At 40.9% G+C, this 21,799-nt stretch overlaps 2 protein-coding genes across 4 annotated transcripts in view; one reads left to right on the top strand and one right to left on the bottom strand.

Moving 5' to 3' along the window:
* LOC140895429 (uncharacterized) overlaps positions 1 to 21,799 on the bottom strand; it is an 82,639-nt gene that overhangs the window by 58,323 nt on the left and 2,517 nt on the right. The gene's annotated exons all lie outside the window — the stretch shown is intronic.
* RALB (RAS like proto-oncogene B) overlaps positions 1 to 21,799 on the top strand; it is an 80,208-nt gene that overhangs the window by 3,016 nt on the left and 55,393 nt on the right. The gene's annotated exons all lie outside the window — the stretch shown is intronic.

The following is a 21,799-nucleotide window of genomic DNA, read 5'->3' on the forward strand; positions in this document are numbered from 1 at the left end:
CTGTGTCCAGTTTTGGGCCCCACACTTCAAGAAGAATGTGGATAAATTGGAGAGAGTCCAGCGAAGGGCAACAAAAATGATTAGGGGACTGGAACACATGAGTTATGAGGAGAGGCTGAGGGAGCTGGGATTGTTTAGCCTGCAGAAGAGAAGAATGAGGGGGGATTTGATAGCTGCTTTCAACTACCTGAAAGGGGGTTCCAAAGAGGATGGCTCTAGACTGTTTTCAATGGTAGCAGATGACAGAACGAGGAGTAATGGTCTCAAGTTGCAGTGGGGGAGGTTTAGATTGGATATTAGGAAAAACTTTTTCACTAAGAGGGTGGTGAAACACTGGAATGCGTTACCTAGGGAGGTGGTAGAATCTCCTTCCTTAGAGGTTTTTAAGGTCAGGCTTGACAAAGCCCTGGCTGGGATGATTTAACTGGGAATTGGTCCTGCTTTGAGCAGGGGGTTGGACTAGATGACCTTCTGGGGTCCCTTCCAACCCTGATATTCTATGATTCTATGAAATCAGGGGTCCATCTAGTGCAGAATGCTGTATCGGATCTTCAGAGAAAGATGCAAGAAATCCTGTAGTGGAAAGTGTATGGAATAAATTGTTCATGGGGGAATCTTCTGTCTAATATCCATGTGTTAATGGCTGACTTATGTCCTGAAGCACGAGGGTTTATTTCTCTTTTATCTCATCTGATGTAACTGTGGATATTCTCATTACCATATAAATGTTCAATCCCTTTTTTGAATCCTAGGTTACTGGCCTAGTGGACAGGGGAGTCTTGGTCTCAGTGATATCTTATCACAGAATCATAGAAATGTAGGAGTGGAAGGGACCTTGAGAAGTCGTCATCTCCAGCCCCTTGCACCGAGGCAGGACCAAGTAAACTTAGACCATCCCTAACAGGTGTTTGGCCAACCTGTTCTTCAAACCCTCCAATGATGGGGATTCCAAACCTTCCTTGGTAATATACTCTGGTATTTAACTATCCTCATAGTTAGAAAGCTTTTCCTAATAGCTAACCTAAATCTGCCTTGCTGCAGATTAAGCCCATTACTTCCTGTCCTACCTTCAGTGGATATGGAGAACAATTGATCACAGTTGTCTTTATAGCAGCCCTTAACATATTTAAAGACTGTTACCAATCTTCTTTTCTCAAGACTAACCATGCCCAGTTTTCTTGGCCTTTCCTCATAGGTCAGGTTTTCTAAATCTTTTATGATTTTTGTTGCTGTCCTTTGGACGCTCTCCAGTTTGTCCATGTCTTTCCTGAAGTGTGGCACCCAGAATTGAACACTCTACTCCAGCTAAGGCCTCACCAGTGCTAAGCAGAGCAGGACAGTTTCCTCCCGTGTCTTACATACAACATTCCTGATTATACACCCCAGAATATTTAGCGTTTTTTGCAACTGCATCACATTTTTGTGATTCCTTATAACCCCCAGATGCTTTTCAACAGCACCACTGCCTAGCCCTTTGTTCCCCATTTTGTAGTTGTACGTTTGATTTTTCCTTCCTAAGTTAAGTACTTGGCTCTTATCTTTATTGAATTTCATCTAATTGAATTCAGACCAATTGTCTAATTTGTCATGGTCCTTTTTAAGTCTAATCCTGTCCTCCGAAATGCTTGCAACCCCTCCCAGTTTGGTCATCTGTAAACTTTATACGAATACTCTCCACTCCATTATCCAAGGCATTAATGAAAATATTGACTAGTATCGGACCCCGGACTGACGCCTGCGGGACACCTCTAGATCCTCCCTCTCAGTTTGACAGCAAACCATTGATAACAACTCTCTAAGTATGGTCTTTGAACCGGCTGTGCATCCACCTTATAGTAAATTCACGTAGAATGCATTTCCCTAATTTGCTTATGAGAATGTCATGTGGAGACTACGTCAAAAGCCTTACTAAAATTGAGATATATGACATCTACCGCTTCTCCCCTGTCCACAAGGCCAGTAACCTTGTGACTATGAGTTCCAAAGATTATGATTTTGATAAAAACTTTCAATTTCATATTACCAGATTTAAACTTGATGCCTTTTAGTTCCATTGGATATCACCTTATTTCTGAATAACTAGAGAGGACTACACATTTTACCTTCTTATAATATTTTGCCATACAGAAGATTTGATCACTCATCCTTCCTCTATTTGCTATAGCCTAGCCATGACTGCCACATTTCTTTAAATAGCCTTTTCTGAGAGCATTTGTTGACCGGTTCTCCTGTTGTACACTATTTTATTGTCTAATAGATTGGAAAGACCTGACATTCCTTGAAAGAAGCCATGCTGGTGTGACCCTATAATATCATGTTCATCTCTGTGTTTAATAATTTCTGCAGTGCCTTCCATCCAAGAACCTATAAGTGTGTCACAAACTTTAATTAAGTCTCACAAAGAACTTGTGAGGTAGGTCAGTATCATTTTCCCCTACCCAATTTTACAGAGTGGCATGGGGAAAGTGAGGTACAATTAAGATTTGCCCAACATCACACCGTGAGTCAGTGCCAGAGCTGCAATTGGAATCCAGTCTCATCTCCCTGTCCTGTGCTCTACTCAACAGACCACACTTATCCCCTAGACAGCTCAAGATAGATCTCTAAGGCGATGAAAACAATTGTTTTGAAATTGCACGCTTCATTATTATATTTTAATTTCTCCTAAGTAAGGAGAAATTTTAGCAACATGGTTGGTTAGTGTTTTGGTTTTTGTTTGCTCAGTTAAGGAGTCATTTCTATTTACCAGTTTGCCGTATTTTGCTCATAGTAACACTGACTGTCCCCAGATAACTATTTTTAAAGAGATCTCTGCTGAAAAACAAGGCATACACTTAAAACACATTTTGGTCTCTTTATTGACAACGTTTCAATGCCCTTTTTCATGCTCTGTGGCAGTTACACACAGTAACGCACATAACTTTAGCAAATAGAGCATAACAATGTTATTGCCCCCTGGAGCCTAAAAGATCTTGCTGCTGGCTACGTTCTCCTCTCTAAATGAAAATGTTGCCTTCGGCACATGAGAATAATTGCTTCTTTAAGAAGTATCTGCTTGGATGTGCAATTCTGTATTGTGTGTGGTGTCATCTCTGAATAAAACAGTGCACAAAGAGATACGATCATTGAAAACAGGTTTAAATTAATACTGCCTAGATACAGGCTTATAGCAAGTCACAACAAGTTTGACAGATGTACTGAGCATACTCTGCTTATTTGTCTGGGTTCATGTGATCCATAGACTTTCCTATCGCACTGCTAACAAGGGATTACATACTTCACTTTGTTGTCTAATTGTGGGAAGAATGAATGCGCCAAAAACATGTTTAGGTTGGGGTGTGGGGTGGGAATCGTGTCACCTTGGCATGCTCCCAAGCCCCAGAGACTGTGGAAGCCGTTAGACTGAACATGCATGTCCAAATCAGAACTAATTTGAATCCTTTCGTTGCTCAGTTAATATTAAGTACCAAGCACATGTCTTACTAGGTATAGGACTCTGCTTTCAGTTACACTGGTGTAAATCAATGGCCCTGCATAGCATTGAGTATCATGAGGCGTACCTGTGATGTGGAATTCAGTGCAAGGCAGATGGCACCAAGGGTGTTATCAACAACAGCTGTGTTGACCTACAGGCAGTGGTGAGCTGGAGCCGGTTTGCAGCGGTTCATGCGAACCAGTTCTTAAACTCTGAAGCCGGTTTAGAACTGGTTGTTAAAGGGATGGGCAAACTCCAGCCTGCGGGCCACATCCGGCTCGTGAGACCGTCCTGGTCGGCCCGCCTGAGCTCTCAGCTGGGGAGGCTCTGCTGAGAATCCCTTTTTAATTTTTACTCACCCAGCGGTGCTCCAGGTCTTCGGCGGCGGGTCCTTCACTCGCTCCCGGTCTTTGGCGGAACTTCGGCGGCAGGTCCTTCAGTGCCGTTGAAGACCCGGAGCGACTGATGGAACTAGTTCTTCAGCTTTTGGCAGCTCATCACTGCCTACAGGACACCAATACAAGCCAAACTACTCTTGACTTCCCCCCAAAAAGCTGTATATAACATCACACATACAGAGCAAGGATTTGTAAACAACCTGCTAAACTAATTGTAAGTAAATCAGAAAAATAAACAAAAAGTATAGCTTCTTCACCACTGAATGCAATTTAAATCCTGTGTGGTGGCAGCATTCAGAGATGTTCTTTTAAGGGTTGGCATTCCATGGTATATAGGCAATTCAAAAGGAACTCACCATATTACGAATATAATGCAGAAGTGCAAGTGTATTTTATCTCATGTATAGGAGGTTAGGTAAAGCCAAGCAGCATTCAAATGGTTCATTCAGTTCTGGTGAGGGGAAGTTACATCAGAAAGCTAATGCTATTCTGTCTCCTCCTTTGAGTTAACATAACTAACCCACTGTCTTTTTTTTTTCTGAATGGTTTTACCTGGTCTTTCAAATTTTAACAATGAGCATATTCTGCATGCATCATTATGGCTCAGTCAACAGCACTCACCTTTGGGTGAGAAAATCACTGGACCCCGGTACAGTACTTGAACCTATCAAGTCCAGGGGAGTCTTTTCACAGATTTCAGTGTTGAATCAGAATCTAGAAAATGGTCTGATGCCAAATGATGACAGTACGCAAGGCAGTTCTACAGAGATGTGCATCTAACAGTGGTTAGAGGTTCTGTCTTTTGGAGATGATGGGCTCTATTATCTAATACTCATTACTGGCAGATGGTATTTAATGGCCTGATCCAAAGCCCATTGAAGTCAATGGAAAGACTCCTTCTGACTTTAGTGGATTTTCGATCAGATGCAAATAAAGCTGAATAAATAACTTTTAAAAAAGTCCATGAATATTCACTATGCTCCCTTTGTGTACAGTTGCTATGAGCAATCTAGCAATCAAGTTTACCAGCAGGAATGTTTGTGGAAACTGCAAATTTTAATCAAACACTTGAGAATATTTGTGCAAAGGAAACTTGGGAATCATAAATGTGAGTATTCTGACAGAAACCCAGGTCTGAGTTACTCATCTAATCCAGAAATTGAAACAATATGTGGCCAATGTGCCTGATAAAAACTAATGAGAACAGCTAGAATGTGAATATTCAGTTGTCAACAAAGAGCTATGCATGAAGAGTCTATAGATTAAGAAATATATTCACAGAAACTATTCCGCAAATATCTTTGAGTAATGAATGAATTTGAGAAAATTGCCCATGGACAGTCTGAATGAGAAGGAAGAGTGTTTAATTTATTATTATTATTAGGTGGATAAAGCTCTGGCAAAGAGATGGGGCTCACATTTTTATCCTGGAGGCAGTGGGACTTATGGATATTCTCATCTTTTGGGGAAGAGAGTTCGGGAGTAGATAACCTACAAGCTTCTATGACTAAGACGACATCATGTCACTTCACTTTAAGCCTCAAATTTATTTTAAAAACGTACAGTGAAAACTCGAGTAATCTTTACTCATGTAGCTCATCCCATTACTAGTTAATGTTTTTAAATAGGTCCTGAACGGTCTTGTTATATTGTTTCAGCACATTCTGGGGATAGTAGTTCCTAGAAGTGATGGGAATTGTAGACATGCCAGCAGTGCACGCGGGGAAAAGGATATAAAAGAGACCCCTTTTCCCCTGTCAGAGAGTGAGCAAGAAACTGAGGTACAGCCACATCTTTGCTCAGAGAAGGTAAGCCAAAGTATTCATCGTGCAAGGCTTGTAGAAAGGGTCCTTGAACTCTCCCTGCAGAATTAAGAATGCAAATGCAACACTGCATTGTTAGTGCATCAAAAACAGAAAGTGAAATTGAGAAGTTTCAGAGTAGCAGCCGTGTTAGTCTGTATTCGCAAAAAGGAGGACTTGTGGCACCTTAGAGACTAACATCTTTATTTGAGCATAAGCTTTCGTGAGCTACAGCTCACTTCATCGGATGCACTAACAAATTTATTTGAGCATAAGCTTTCGTGAGCTACAGCTCACTTCATGGATCCACTGAATGCATCCGATGAAGTGAGCTGTAGCTCACGAAAGCTTATGCTCAAATAAATTTGTTTTAGTCTCCAAGGTGCCACAAGTCCTCCTTTTCTTTTTGAAATTGAGAAGAAACAGAGAATAAATGAAAGTGAATTGACTGGTCTGTTTTCATTGTGCAAGTTGAATAAAAGGCACAAAGTAAACAAACAGAATAGATGTTGAAAAATGAATGATCTCATTATCTTAAATTATATTAATTATCTAACGTGGTGTTTGGAAGGTAGGCAAGGTAAAAATTTCCCCCAGCATTCCATCTTCGTGTGCTAATCATAGCACCATAAGGAAAGTTTTTAAAATATCTTGGCTCTTTCAACACACAAATACCAATAGGAATGTTTCTTGCAGAAACTGGGTTCAGTTAGACAAATACAAGATGAAACTATTAATCTTAGGGGAAAGCCTTTTGTGTTTGTTGCAGAAATGAGTTTCATCGGAAACTATTTTGCTTAAGGACTAGCTTCTGTTTCCAACTATGGCTGGGTTTCAACAATGACAGTTTAGAAGACTAGCTTTGGGCCACAGAGCAGTGTTTGCACCTTGCTTTAATAGGTGGATACGTTTAATTAACCTTTCTCTCTGAATTAGCAGATATTCTGGCAGTATCAAGGAATGTTTAAGGGAAGACAGTCGTCATAGCAATAAACCGAGACACATTCTATACATCCAATAACACTATTAGTAGTGTTAATATATTTCTTTATGTTTAGCCATGGCAGATATGGAGATATGTCTATTAGTTATGGTTGCCACCTGTCTGGGTTTTACTGAGACAGTCCGGGTTTTGGCTTCTCTGTCCGGGTGCCATTTAGGGTTGCCAGGTGCCCAGTTTTTCACTGGAAAGTCTGGTCGAAAAGGGGACCTGACCACCCAAAATGGAACTTGAATCAAAAGTCAGGTGACTGCAGGGCATTATGAGATCCCAGTTTATTAACCTGCCCTAGCCCCTGCTCAGCCGAGGCTGCCTCCTAACTGCAGGCAGGCTCCTTGAGATGATCCAGCAATCAACAAGGGGAGGAGTGCATGCAATGGGGGTGGAGTCTCGAGGGAAGAGGTAGAGAAGGGGGCAGGGCCTCGGGGAAGAGGTGGAGCAGGGGCAGGCCTCGGGGTCCAGTTACCAGCAATTAGAAAGGTGGCAAGTCTATTATTAGTAATAATACTAAGTAGTTATAGAGAGCTTTATTTCTCCATAGTGCTCTACAACCATAGAATCATACAATACTAGGGTTGGAAGAGACCTCAGGAGGTCATCTAGTCCAACCCCCTGCTCAAAGCAGGACCAACCCCAACTAAATCATCCCAGCAGGGCTTTGTCAAGTCTGGCCTTAAAAACCTCTAAGGATGGAGATTCCACCATGTCCCTAGGTAACCCATTCCACCACCTCCTCCAGGTAACCCATTCCATTCCAGTAAACCATTAATTCATGAATCCTCACAAGATCCCTGAGGATTAGGTAAAAAAATATTATCCCCTTCCTATAGATGGATAAACTGAGAGGTTAAGTGACAGGCCTGGTATACTCTAAAAAGTTAGGTCAACCTATCTACATCACTCAGGCATGAAAAATCTACACTTCTGAATGACGTAGTTAAGCCGAGCTAACCCCTGGTGTAGACAGTGCTAGGTCGACGGAAGGTTCACCTACCTGAACGCCTCCCATCAGCATAGGGAGTGTCTATACTGAAACGCTACAGCTGTAGCATTTCAATTGTAGACATGCCCACGGTGTAAATAATCAGCAGTGCTAATATTGGATTTCAGTTCCTGGCTTCTAGGTCTGTGCTCCGGCTGCTTGACCTATGTTTTAGCATATAAAGAGTAATAATAACAAATTCAATTTCTTCCGATAACTGAGGAATAAGATAACTGATTAAATTTAATTGCCGGATTAAGAGTTTGCATTACAAATCTTCAGACGGTTCTCACTGATCTCTGTTGGTTTCTACTGGAGGCCAAGAGCTCCAGCATCACGTAGACCATGGGTGTTAACCCATTCTGGGCAAGAGCCAATAACATTTTTATTATTGCCTGTGGGTCAACATTACAAAGCTAGGCTCCTTTAGGCTCCTCTACCAACAGTGGATTTCCCACTGGTGATGGGAAGCTTGCATAAAGATTGGGGTTAGAATAAAACCCTTGTGTAGTAATTTGGGATGGGATTTTCAAATATTGGCCTAAATCTGTTCCCTGAATCTGCGGTCAGTGGGAGTAATTAGGCCAATGCTAACTGCTTTTGAAAATCCCACCCTAGACTTTTAGTTAATAAAATTACTCTTCCATTCAATATCACACAGTGAGAAAACAAAATCTGCAGCATACCCTTTGTTTAGACATATTCATGTGCATGTACCTGCTTTCCACACACAACTGCAGTAATGATGAGTGCACAGCTCCCATTGAAATAAATGGAAATCTTGCATGTGCATGGTCTGCAGGATCAGACTATGGATTGATTCTGCAAACCTTTTACTTGTATGAATAATCTCGTCAGCTTCAATGGGTTTGGTAGTTTGGGCCTTATGTACTGTTGATAATAGAGGCTGAGCAGTGAGGAGAGAAGGTGAGCAAGGGTAGAGCTTATTCCCATTGAAATTTATGGCAAAGCTCTCATTGATGCCACTTGGACCAGGATCAGGTATAAATTACTGCACATCCTGAGCTAGTCCTAAAATTAAGAGTCGTTGAGAAGAATCTTAATTGAAGTAGCAGTGTAAATCTTATTACGATTTAGGTATAAATTACCAAACTGAACATAGTCACAGAAATACAAGTTGAAACAATTACTTTATCTTCAGGGAAACTCTTTTGTTAATTGATTGAGATGGATGTAAGTTTCAGCTGAAACTCCTGCTTAAGCACAACTGATACTGGATTCATCCCTGGCTCAGTTTCAATGCAGGCAGACAGTTAACACACAGTGGAAAGCTACAAAAGCTCTCAGTTATGAAGTTCACCTCCTTACTTAGATGGATGGGAGTTAATTACATTTTTCCTCTTTGGACGAAGCACACATTTCTGGTTTTGTCAGCGTGTCTGATAATGGCAGGGGATTTTCTGTAGGTAATCCTGTAATGAAAGTGCAGCCAGAGTTTGCTAATGTCACTCCAGGCGCTGTGTGTAAGGGCACTCTTTAATAATAATAATAAAAATATACTCTAGGAAAAGCTGCTTTATTTCTTATACTCTCATTCCTCAGGAAGTAACGTTTGGTGTAAAAGAGTCTGAGTTATTTTATCTGGTGTAAATCTTTACGGAAGAAGTCTTTCTGAACAAATACACCTTTCTGTCTTCATTCAAATCCCTCCTTAAAATGCATTTCTCCTATAACATGTTTCTGTGCTTATCCACCAGGCATTGCTATCTACTTCTTAAAAAAAAAAAAAACTTAACTCTGTCCAGTTACAGATGATGAGTTACTAATGCATGTTCAATCAGGTCTTTGGAAAAGCATACTCCCTGGCCTGGATTCCCTTGCTAATTGGCATCCGCTGTTCTTTCTACTGTGCATTTATTCATTTTTTATTGTAATCTTCACAGGGAAGGGCCGTGTGTTTTTATGCACCTCTAGGCACCATGCATGTCTATGATTTGATGTAAATCAATACAAATGAAGCAGGAAACAAAAAAGCTCCCTTACAATGGAGGTTAGGTCCATCAATGGCTATTAGCCAGGATGGGCAGGAATGGTGTCCCTAGCCTCTGTTTGCCAGAAGCTGGGAATCACTTGATTGGATCACTTGATCATTACCTGTTCTGTTCATTCCCTCTGGGGCACCTGGCACTGGCCATTTTCGGAAGACAGGATACTGGGCTAGACAGACCTTTGGTCTGACCCAGTAGGGCCATTCTTACGTTCTTATGTTAATGCAAATGAGCCTTACAGGAACAGCTGGCAAATTCTCCTCTTGGTTATACAGGTGTACATCCAGAGCAGAATGTGACCATGAGTCTCGATATAGAGAAGATGCTAATGGCAAACACAGTAATGCCCTCTTTGCCATATGTATGTGCCTATTGTAATAATACTTAGCATTTTATATCTTAGAAGTGCTGTACAAATATTAAATAATTGGGACAACACCCTGTGAAATAGAAAGGTAAACACTATCCTCATTTTACAGATGGGGAAGCTGAGTTGTTGAATGCTAAGTGAGGCCACAGAGGGAGTCATTGTCAGAACCAGAATGAATATTGCAGGCTCCTAGTCTGGTGTTCAGTCTATTAGACTACGCTGCCTCTATACTGCCTCCTGCAGCATGGTGCTAAGAATTGTCCTGCGTAAGGAACATGCATGTTTCTCACCTAATAGCAATGTTTAGAGTTTGTAAAAGGGTGGGTGAAGACTCCATTTTCTCTTAGTCAGTAAGGGAAAATGTCCATAGCTATAGGGGCCAGAGATGTACAAGTGTCACAATTGGGATTTAAAAAAAACAAACAAAAATTGTAAGCACATATCGTGTTAGTAATGAAAATTAAGAAAATATCTTGCATTAACATAGCTCCTTCCAAGCCAAAAGGTGCCATAGCACTTTACAAACTAACTAATATAAGTGCCCAGCATGCTTATGTGCCATAATCATCACCAATGTAAAAAAATTATATGGTGATCACTTCTCCCGCAATTGAAATGCATCCACTCCTGGGATGAAAAATGGCAGTTGTTTAACAGCACTACACAACAGCTCATGAGAGGGAAGTAGTAAGATGACTCTATCCATCTGAAACCACAAAGGAATTTTCAGGCAGGCAGAGTGTAATTGCTTGCACTGGAATTTGGTTGGGATATCTTGCCAGCAAAGGCAGGGGTTGCTGTGGAGGCAGCAAGCTGAGACCATGGAAGGAAGAGAGTGCTTCCTGTTGCTTCATAGCTATTCCATAGGAAAGAGTGGGCATCCTGCCCACTCAGGCTAATCAGTCAGCAAGGCGAGGCTAGCATTCGTTGTGGAAAAAGTGCTCATTGAGCTAGGCGTGGGCAGCACCTGCCAGAAAATGGAAGCAGTGCTCTGTTATAAAAAGATGTGCAATGCACCTTTCTGGCTTTGCTCTAATCCACTGGGAATTGCTCATATAGTCAGAGGAGATGCAAAACTGACCACTCTGAGGTTCATCAGAGATCCCATCATACTTTTTGCAAGTACAGGGTAGTTAGCCATGGTGTCCTGGGCAAATTCCAACTTGCATAATTATCATCCTGCCTCCACAAAATGCCTCAGCTGAAGATGTTAGTCCTTACTTCCTTTTCTAGAGAGGTATAGCAGAGTGTTTTTGCCCACTGTTAAACAGCTGCTGCATTTTGTTAGGTAATTTGAAGTATATTGAGTTTTGGTTACAGGTGGCAGTGCTTGGAAACTGAAGGCCTATATTTATCCACAGAACAGGCAGTAGCAGTGTAAACTTCCCCCACTATGCCATGCCAATATGCTTTAATTCTGACCTGAGAGCAGAGAGCGTTGCTCAGTTTCCAGAGCCCATTCAATCCTTTGCCTCTGCTGAGACTGCTAAGGTGTCAGTTGCATTTGTAGTTTTTGTGATGGTAACAAACTTCCAGCCACTACTGTCCTAGGCTAGGTTTGAACCAGAACCCAGCCCATAACCACTTCACTGATGGACTGGTCCATATTGCATAGTAGTAGCCAGAGGGACAGTGTCACCTCATACGTCTTGCTGTCCAGCTGGGAGCACCTCATGGGTCTGGGAGAATGCATTTCACATCAACTGTAGTAGCTGTTGCAGAGCATGACTGTGATCTGGGAGCTACCCCTCCAAATCTGCAGGGGAAGAGCAGCATGGTTGTTGGAATTCTCCTTGGCGAGATAGAAGATAGAGATATGTAGATAGAAAAGAAGGGACAGATATGAATTAGTCTGTAATGTTCAGGTTGGTGTATTTGTGCAGCATGGTCCGGTGCCGGTCTGAAAAAAGTGAGGGTCTGTCATAATCTGGGAGCAGCAGCTTCAGTAAGACAGTGCTTAAAGTGTGCCCCTTAGTAACCTGGCTCCCAGTAAATTTTTTTTGCTGGGTCTCGGACCCCTTGCAGCACTTTCCCTTCCCTCTCTCCCCGCACCCCACACTTGAAGCACTGCATGGCCCTTTACTGCATGAAATGTGTTGCACCCTCTAGTGGCCGGTCTGTAAATAATAAGCCTTACTATTAACCCTACAGCCAGTAGAGGCATATTTTTAGCTCAGGTGGTAAGGGGACGGTCTCTTGGAGAGAAATCTCACACTGTCTATTGCCCTGCCCACCCCCATCCCCAGTTTGTGACCTTGATGCCCATGAGGCCATGTGGTGCCTGCTTATGACTGAAGTCTTTACAGCCAAAGATTTATTACAATTGCCTTTGCTTGGCCTTCTTGCTATCAGCTCTCGCAAGAGGAGGTGAGCTGAGGAGGTGAAGGAAAGAGCTTATTCTGCAGCTTGGGGATTTCTCTACTGGAGGAGGAAGAAAGAAATTGGTGAAACTGATGCGGTAGGTTGTAGGTACAGCAATTAAGGGCAAAAACACATCAATCACATCTACTTGTTTTTACACTTGGAGCTTCTGTGAATTGACGGGACACATTCCTTTTAATTTATACCTGCTACGGGGAAACAAGACCCAGTAATTACAAGAAAGTTCACCTGTGCCATGTGATAGCTGTCTCAAGGATCAACAGTTCAATCATGAGGTACAGTGAACTTGTTGCATGTGCAATAACCGCATGAGAATGCAGACAGCTTTAAATCAACTTGGCAAGCTCTGGAGGTAGAGAAGAGTTTGTTTCCCACAGCTAGGAAATAAATCTCATTCTCATTTAACCAAAACACAGTAGCATAACTGAGGTTGTGTCAGGATACGCATGCTGGAATTGTAATAAGAATGCATGACCAATACAGATTCAAGAATTTATAAAATGTTTATATTTTAATGTATACAGATGATTTTTGGGGATGCAGAAAAGAGTCCCAGCTATAGACAAGAGGCTCAAACTTTTTATTTCCATTGCCAAAAAATTCTCCATATTTCAGTTTTCAAATCCTAAGGTTTTTCTGTTTCTTCCAAAATGTTATTGTTTTACTTTTGTTTCTTCCAAAATGTTTTACTTTTCTGTTTCTTCCAAAATGTTATGCTTTTACTTTTAACTTTCATGCAATGTAGCGTATTGGCCTTTTATTTTTTTTAAACAAAGTTTGCAGCAAGATGATGCTTGAAAGCACAGAGTGTGAGAACTTGAATATGATTTATTCATATAGTGAAGAAGTTAGTAAGAACTAGGAGTCTCCCTGAACAAAGCATTCTGGAAAGAATTGTAAATATCAACTCAATGTCAACTAAATAGCTAAGATGAGTGTGAGGCATACTCTCAAATCTGAACAGCCCTGATCTTTACGGAAGTTTGCATTTTGCAAATGGACCCTATTTTTGTAATGGGCAGAACCAAAACACTGGGTCTGCACCCCTTCCCGCCACAATATAAGAAAGATCATACTGGAACATGATAGCTCAGGCCCATCTATGCTAATATCAGCCACAGATGAATAAAATACAAACTCATTTTTAAAAAAATTCAACTGAATTTATATCAATTTCCTGCTGAATTGAAACCTCTGCAAAAAATCCCCTGAGAAGTTTTAAGTAAACCACAATCACTGCTGAGTCTTTTGTCTGGAGGACTCTGATGATCCCCAGCTGATTCAAGCAAAGCATTCTTCACGAGCTAATCAAAAGAGAGATGCAGCAGCAAGTGGTCATACTGCTTAGGCTCTGCAAAGAGAAATTTAAAAAGGTGGGATTGCATCAAGTTGGGGAGATGGACATGGTTTAGGCTTTGCAAAGAGAAAGTGAAAAAGGTGGGTTTGCATGGATGCATTTAGCATCTGCCTGCATGTCTTATGCCACATTGGCAAAAATTTGGTTTCCAAAGTGCATGTGAGGACACACTTTGCAGGGAAGTGACAGCTGCCTCCACTCTACAATAAGCTCTCAGGCTTGTTTTATTTAAAGACCCTTTCTGAATTTACAAGGGAGTAACTTCGGGGGTTAATGCACATATAAAGAAAAAATCCATCTTTTAAAATATGGATCTACCTATCTGCCTCTTTTGCCATTTCCCAACTATGTACGTGCTTCTGAGCCATCCAGTATGCCTGGAATATCTGCCCCTATTCATATCCCCACTAAGCTTCCCATGGGAAGCAGCCCGAGACCAGCATTTGCTATGTGCCACCAAACATCTATTGGTAATGATTTTTGGTCACTACTGTGCTGGGTTCAGCTTTATCAGTTAGTGTTGAAGACCTCTAGATTCTCCTTCCTGAGCCATTATTCCACTTTTGAAGAGAGGTACGCTTTCACTCATTTTTGATCGGAAAAGTAATGCTGATTTGATTATCAGAAGATACCAGCACATGAGAATGAGGTGTAAACACAGATTACAGCAAGTAAAACTGACTGAAAATCTAGCACACTCACTAATATGGAAGTGTTTGGATGCTGCACATTAATTAACCCCTTCTGGACTACATTTGCATTTTCTGGCCTGATTTTAATGAACTTTGGATCAGTCTGTAGAGCTTCATGCATACATTATGGCCCCAATTCCCGACTGTCTTGCATTTTCTATGTCATTTTCACCAGTACAAAGTGTAATTTTGATTTGGTAGCATTTTACACCCACTTTCTACAGATATAAAAGACTACAAAAGATGCAAGGCAGCAGAAAGACAGGTCTTGTGTGTTCAGATGCTTGGCTTTGGATTATGAAAGGAATGTAGCTGTATGTGACAGTTCAGATGCATTAATGTTCCGGTATTAATAGTCTGATCAGAAAAATGAAGCCAAAGTTTCCAGTGTTGTCCTTCACAAAATCTGGTTTGAGGATGAATTTCAGGTCTGAATAGATTTGAGCAGTTTACAATCAGAAATGTAAAATTTTCATTAATTGTCCCCTAAAAGCTTGTGTAAAGCTACCTAATAAACATGATCCCAAAGTTGTACAAAGGTTATTGTATGATTAAAGTAAAATCATAGTTCTCAAGCCTCTTAACAGGTACAGACGTGTCTTGGGCACATTTTTTTCCATTTGGTGAACAGACAGCACCCTCTTAAAGGAATTTGTTGGCAGTCTTCAGTACAGATACATGGGGACAGATTCTGGCCTCAGTTATACTTGTGTAAATCTGGAGTAATGTCAATGGGCTAAAACTGAGATTGGATTCTGGCCCAGGGTTAGCATCAAGACTTTAAACTTGGGTTGATCAAAGAATGGCCAAAGACGCCCAGGAATGCTGGGCAGTCCTAAAATGTTAATCCCAGGGATAGGACAAAATCTGCAAGGCCAGATCTGTTGTTCTACAAATCAGACAAATTTAGGTTTACTGGCATTTATTTTTGAAAAAAATTGTTAACATATAAAGTCAGATCCTCAGCTGCTGTAAATCAATGTAGGTCCACTGAAGTCAATGATGCTATGCTGAATTACACCAGCTAAAGAACTGGCCCTACACAGTACAGTGCATACAAGTTAGGTGAACCCCATCAGCAGTCCTCAGGTTTGCAAAGATTGGGCACCTCTACTTCAATTTAAAGTGTTGTTTGAAATAACTTGTCAGCATATTTCTGTTCTAGTTAACTTGGGTATTAATTTGTTTCCTAATAAAACTTACTGCCCTCACTAAATCAAATATGGAACCCTATTCAATGCAAAATACAGACATATTATCTAGAATGAAGGTTCTTGATTCCTCCTTTGGTGCCTAAGAATCACATTGTATGTTGTGTGTAACATTATGCGCTAGCCCTGGGCTAAGAATCATTTATGGTTTAATAAGTCCTTACTGAGAATTTCTTGGCTCTTGTTAATTGTTCCTCCTTCAATAGTATTTTAATGTAGAATTTTATGCTTTTGTGCTTTACATTTTTTATGTTTATGCAAAAAAAAAAAAAAAAAAAAAAAAGAAAGAAATCCGTCACAGAAATCTGGAAAGCATTAAAGTTCAGGACTGGAAAGAGAGAGAGAGTCCTTCTGTACTCAAATTATTTTTTATTTCCATGCCACATGGAGGCTGAGGACTGTTACATAGAAGTTCAATAATCCATTCCATGCTTTTTTAAAGGAATGTCATCCCTGAGTTTTAATGGCATCTCAATATAGTAGCAGGACATACATCAGAGGAATAAAGCAGAAAATAAGGGATGTCACTTAGAAGATATATATTTTGTTTCTATAGGCATTTAAGTATTCAGTCATTATCTGAGCTAATTAGTAGGATGAATAAGGCCTGTATAAGCAGGACGAGCACTAGTAATTTATACTCACATAATTAGCTTCTAGCAGTTAGGGTTGTCATGAAAAATTAATTTCAACTCCTTTTGACAAGCCTTTAACTGTAGGCTACAGTTGATTGAGAATATAGGGACATTAGAGGAGCTGTTATACTATACTGTTGTAGTACAAGGTACATTCATTTTTAAATCATTTTTCATAATCATCAAACCTAAAGTATATCATACTTTTTAATCATTTTAGTCAAAGGGAAATGAGAAGTTGTTTGTTGGTATATTGGCTTCCCCACCAAAAGAAACATGTTGTTTCTATAGAAGAATACTGTGTAAATGAACATATGAACACTGAACAGCATTACTGGTAAATGCCCCCTCTGTAGTAAAGATGTTCTGAAGTCCAGAAGATTACCATGCAGGTTGTTTCTCCAGTACTACTTTGAACAACTGAATGATCTAAGATGAACAGAAATCATGTCACAATGGTACTATATTTATGTAGCACCTTTCGGCTACTTGAATCCCTTTATCAACTTTACTAATTGGAAAAACTACAGAAAGGAACTACTTTACCCACTGCTGAAGGGCTGTCACCTCTGGGGTGAAATGCAACTGCTGATTAACAGTGCACAACACATTACACAAGCTTATGAGGGGAAGAATCTACACCAAAGCGAATTTACAGGAAGAATTTAAGTATGCAAAATATAACAATACAAACTTGAATTTGCTCAATTCACATGGGTTAACACTTTTACTCTTGGAAAAAGTGCCATAGGATATTTAAGGACTACAGCTTACTGGTACTTGGATTCATAGCTCATGCAGAAGGCTGCATAGTTGGGAGTATGGTGCTTTCTTGAAACCTTGTTGGGACAATGATTCAGAAATGACTTAGAGAAAAGCACATCATTTACTTAATCACCACAATCACTTCCTGCAGCATCTGGGTTTTCAGGGGAGCTTCCCCAGTCAAGTATTGACCAATCCTTAGACTGGGAGATTTAATAATATCATAGTCCAGAGTGTTATTGTTGCAGGTGCAGTGAAAGCTATTGCTTCCTTTTGACTTTTAAAAAGAGTTGTATACATCACACAGGCTTTCAGCCACTGTCAGAGTAACTCTGTGAAGTATTGTAATGAGACCGTGACTAATACAATGAAAGAAACTAACTAAATTTAGATCCAAAAATCTATCTTGTGTAAAATACAGTGCTTGGAAAAAAGTCCTACTAGGTTTAATTGGATAAAAGGTCTCTGTGCCTCACAATATTTGCAATACCTGTTTATAAAATTAAAAAGAGAAACCTGCATTAAACATAAATAATGACATTAAAGCCAAATATGCAGGTCTCTTTTTAATGCATAACAAGCTATGGTTTTTATTTCTAGAAGAGGATATTGACGTTGTCTCTTTGTAAGAGAATAAATCAGTTTAATTAGACACTATATATACAGAAAAAGATACTCTGAGATTTCTTAATGTATTTTGCATTGACAAGGCTTCATTTTGAAATATTCATCACCTCATATTAGATGTCTGGTTGCTATCACATCCAGTTACTCATGTTATTAACTGATACATATATCAATAATGTGATCTGGAAAATTTAATTTGAGTTCCTTATTGTGGAGACTTCTGAATAAGTGACACAATTGAGATTTGATCCTCTCCCAGCATGCAACATTTTCCATACTGGTTCAAATCTCCATCCTACAACCCTTACTCAACTGAATCGTACCAATTAACTCAGTAAGCCACATTCTCAATATTGTCTGTCCACTGTTACTGAGGAAAAATTCTCCCTGCCTTCTATAGGAGTTTTTCCTAAGCAAGCCCCATTTTCATGGAAATCGATAGCAAAACGATATTTGGCTTCAATGGGATCAGGATCAGGCCCTGAGCAAGGGGGTTAAGATCAGGCTCAGTGGGACTGCAAGCATGAGTAAAGATAGCTCATGTGAGGTTGCAAGATCCAGCCCTAAATTTATCATGCTACTGATTACTACGCTGTCCTGCAGGTGCAAGACTCTTAAACCACTTGGAATGTGAAATCCCTTGCCTCACAAGCTGGGAGAGGTCATTAAGAATCTTCTTTTTACAAATTACCTTGGGGTTTTATCCTGTCACAAATCTCCACTTTAGCTGAAGCTGAAGCTGATTTTCCGTTGAAAGTCTGTTTCACTGTGATGTCTTCTGCTGTCTGTAGCAAAGAGGAAATGGCTGAGGAAATCAAACTGCCATTAACTCCTCAGAGGCCAAAAACAGTTATATTTCATATACTATGAGTTGTTTTCCACATGTAGCCACTATTGCAGTTTACTCCTCCTGGGTTTTTTGAATCCTGAAGTTCGTAGAGCATGACAGAGCCAATCCCAACTTTTTAAAGGTCCAAAATCATCTTTACAGTGTGGTTGGTAAAAAGAAAAGGAGTACTAGTGGCACCTTAGAGACTAACCAATTTATTTGAGCATAAGCTTTTGTGAGCTACAGCTCACTTCATTGGATGCATTCAGTGGAAAATACAGTGAGGAGTTTTATATACACACAGAACATGAAAAAATGGGTGTTATCATATACACTGTAAGGAGAGTGATCACTTAAGATGAGCTATTACCAGCAGGAGAGCGGAGAGGCTCTATGATGGTGTCCTCTGAATAGATATGTGGACACAGTTGGCAACGGGCTTTGTTGCAAGGATAGGTTCCTGGGTTAGTGTTTTTGTTGTGTGGTGTATGGTTGCTCGTGAGTATTTGGGGGGCTGTCTATATAGCAAGGATTGGTCTGTCTCCCAAGATCTGTGAGAGTGATGGGTCATCCTTCAGGATAGGTTGTAGATCCTTGATGATGCGTTGGAGAGGTTTTAGTTGGGGGCTGAAGGTGATGGCTAGTGGCGTTTTGTTGTTATCTTTGTTGGGCCTGTCCTGTAGTAGGTGACTTCTGGGTACTCTTCTGGCTCTGTCAATTTGTTTCTTCACTTCAGCAAGTGGGTATTGTAGTTGTACGAATGCTTGATAGAGATCTTGTAGGTGTTGGTCTCTGTCTGAAGGGTTGGAGCAAATGCGGTTGTATCGTAGAGCTTGGCTGTAGACAGTGGATCGTGTGGTGTGGTCTGGGTGAAAGCTGGAGGCATGTAGGTAGGAATAGCGGTCAGTAGGTTTCCGGTATAGGGTGGTGTTTATGTGACCATCGCTTATTAGCACTGTAGTGTCCAGGAAGTGGATCTCTTGTGTGGACTGGTCCAGGCTGAGGTTGATGGTGGGATGGAAATTGTTGAAATCATGGTGGAATTCCTCAAGGGCCTCTTTTCCAGGGGTCCAGATGATGAAGATGTCATCAATATAGCGCAAGTAGAGTAGGGGCGTTAGGGGACGAGAGCTGAGGAAGCGTTGTTCTAAGTCAGCCATAAAAATGTTGGCATGCTGTGGGGCCATGCGGGTACCCATAGCAGTGCCGCTGATTTGAAGGTATACATTGTCCCCAAATGTGAAATAATTATGGGTGAGGACAAAGTCACAAAGTTCAGCCACCAGGTTTGCCATGACATTATCAGGAATACTGTTCCTGACGGCTTGTAGTCCATCTTTATTATGCTTCTCCATGCACAAAGACGAAACAGATTTTTGTGTTGTTTTACATTGAGAGAACAACAAAGTAAGAAAGAACAAAAGTCTGCGTGAGTGAACACACTGTGTGTGTGTCTCTTCCGTCAGGGTATCTGAGAATAAACTGGCTGATAAACTCTGCACATGGGAGGTGTGCTTTTAAATGTAAGATCTAATACTCTGAAAACAAAGGGCATCAAAGCTTCATACCCACATGCAGCACAGTTCTATTGTGAAAAGTGATTCTGCTAAAAAATAAATGGCATCCCAATGTATTCTTTATCAATCCGCCTCATTCTGATCTCACCAGTTCTATACCAGTGTAACTTCCTTGACTTACAGCCGTGTTAATTAAATTATCCTGTATATGGGATCAGAATCAGGCTATGACTTTTGCTAGATTAATAAATAAAAAGTGATGGGCTTGATTCTCTCCCCTGATCCACCCTCTTTGTGCCACTCAGGTACTGCAGAACATTGACCACACATGGCCAGTTGTGAATACCCTCTGTGAGTGGAGGGAAACTCTGTGAAGGTGTAGCCAACACCCCCTCACCCACACCCCTACTCCAGTGTAAAGGACATCCTGGGAATGTAGACGGATCACAGCTAGCTGTGTTCCTTCACTTCTCAGATGTCCTGTAGTACCTTAGGAATTGTTGCCAGCTAGCATAGGTCAGAGCAGCCCCATGGTCATTCTACCCTATGCCAGGGTTGGGGCTGGAGTTGTGCAGGGCAGAGAATCAGGGAGTTGTAACTGGCTCCCACACCCTGCTGTCCCTTGCACTGAGCAGCTCTCAGCAGAGGAAAGAATCTTGCACTATTTTTCTAACTGCCGGTGCCACAAACTACAACTAGCCTCTGCAAATCAAACTTCCTCAATTATAAAGGTTTTGCAGTTGCTGTTTAGCTGACAACTACACTGATGATACTCAAGGCAAGGATGATTACAAACTCATTCTTCCTAACTTGTATAATCTTCAGTGGAAACAGTGGCAAAAAATTGTTTATATCAGTAAAACAAGTATCTGTGATTCAAAGTCAAACAGGGATGAATCCTGAAGCCCTTATGTTGGCAAACCCCTACAGACATCAATGGAATTTTTGCCTGAGCTGGAGCTTCAGAATGAAGTTTAGATCCAAGCCAAGAATGTCAGGAAAACTCCAATACCTATATGTGGCACTCAAGAATTTAACACCTGGAAGGACAGTTGTTTCCGAACTTTCCAGGTGGAAGCCCTTGGTATGAATATGCTCTCTTCAAAATGTCATATGAGCTGTTACAAAATCTCAGGCTCCACAAACCAAAAACTAATAATGGCTTTTAACATATGTCAGCGACAGCAATAAACTAATGCAAGAAACGGAAATATGGAAGGAAGTTTTCTGAGGATGCAGCATTGATCCACCCAAACAATACTCAGTATTGCCAGTATTCCACTATAAGGGATAATTCCAGATGATCCCAGCTAACGAAGAGAAACTGGAATGAGACAGAAGGGCATTCATGGAACATTATCATTAAACTCTGCATGCAAGGAGTTCTGTATTAAACACAATGGCCCAAACTGAGAACTGGTATGACTGGGTGGCACGCCTATTGAAGCCAAAGGACTTGATTCTCCACTTACTGGCTCCTTCTGTAGTCATTTGCACTTGTCCAAAGTGAGGGCCAAAGGGGTGTAGAACATTGCCAAATCAGAATTCTCCACTCACACAGGTGCTGAAATTTCATGCCATTTTCTGCAAGTGTAAATGACAACACTGGGTGGGGAGAGTAAGGCAGTGGAGAATCAGGCTCAATATATTGTCTCTTCTCATTTTGCCTCCTCTACCCGGGACATCCTCCCTGAACCGATGTGCCACCCAATCTTGCCTTCAAATCCTTACTTAAAACCTACTTCTTT

The sequence above is a fragment of the Lepidochelys kempii genome, chromosome 11 (assembly GCF_965140285.1).
Source record: "Lepidochelys kempii isolate rLepKem1 chromosome 11, rLepKem1.hap1, whole genome shotgun sequence".
NCBI lineage: Eukaryota > Metazoa > Chordata > Testudines > Cheloniidae > Lepidochelys > Lepidochelys kempii.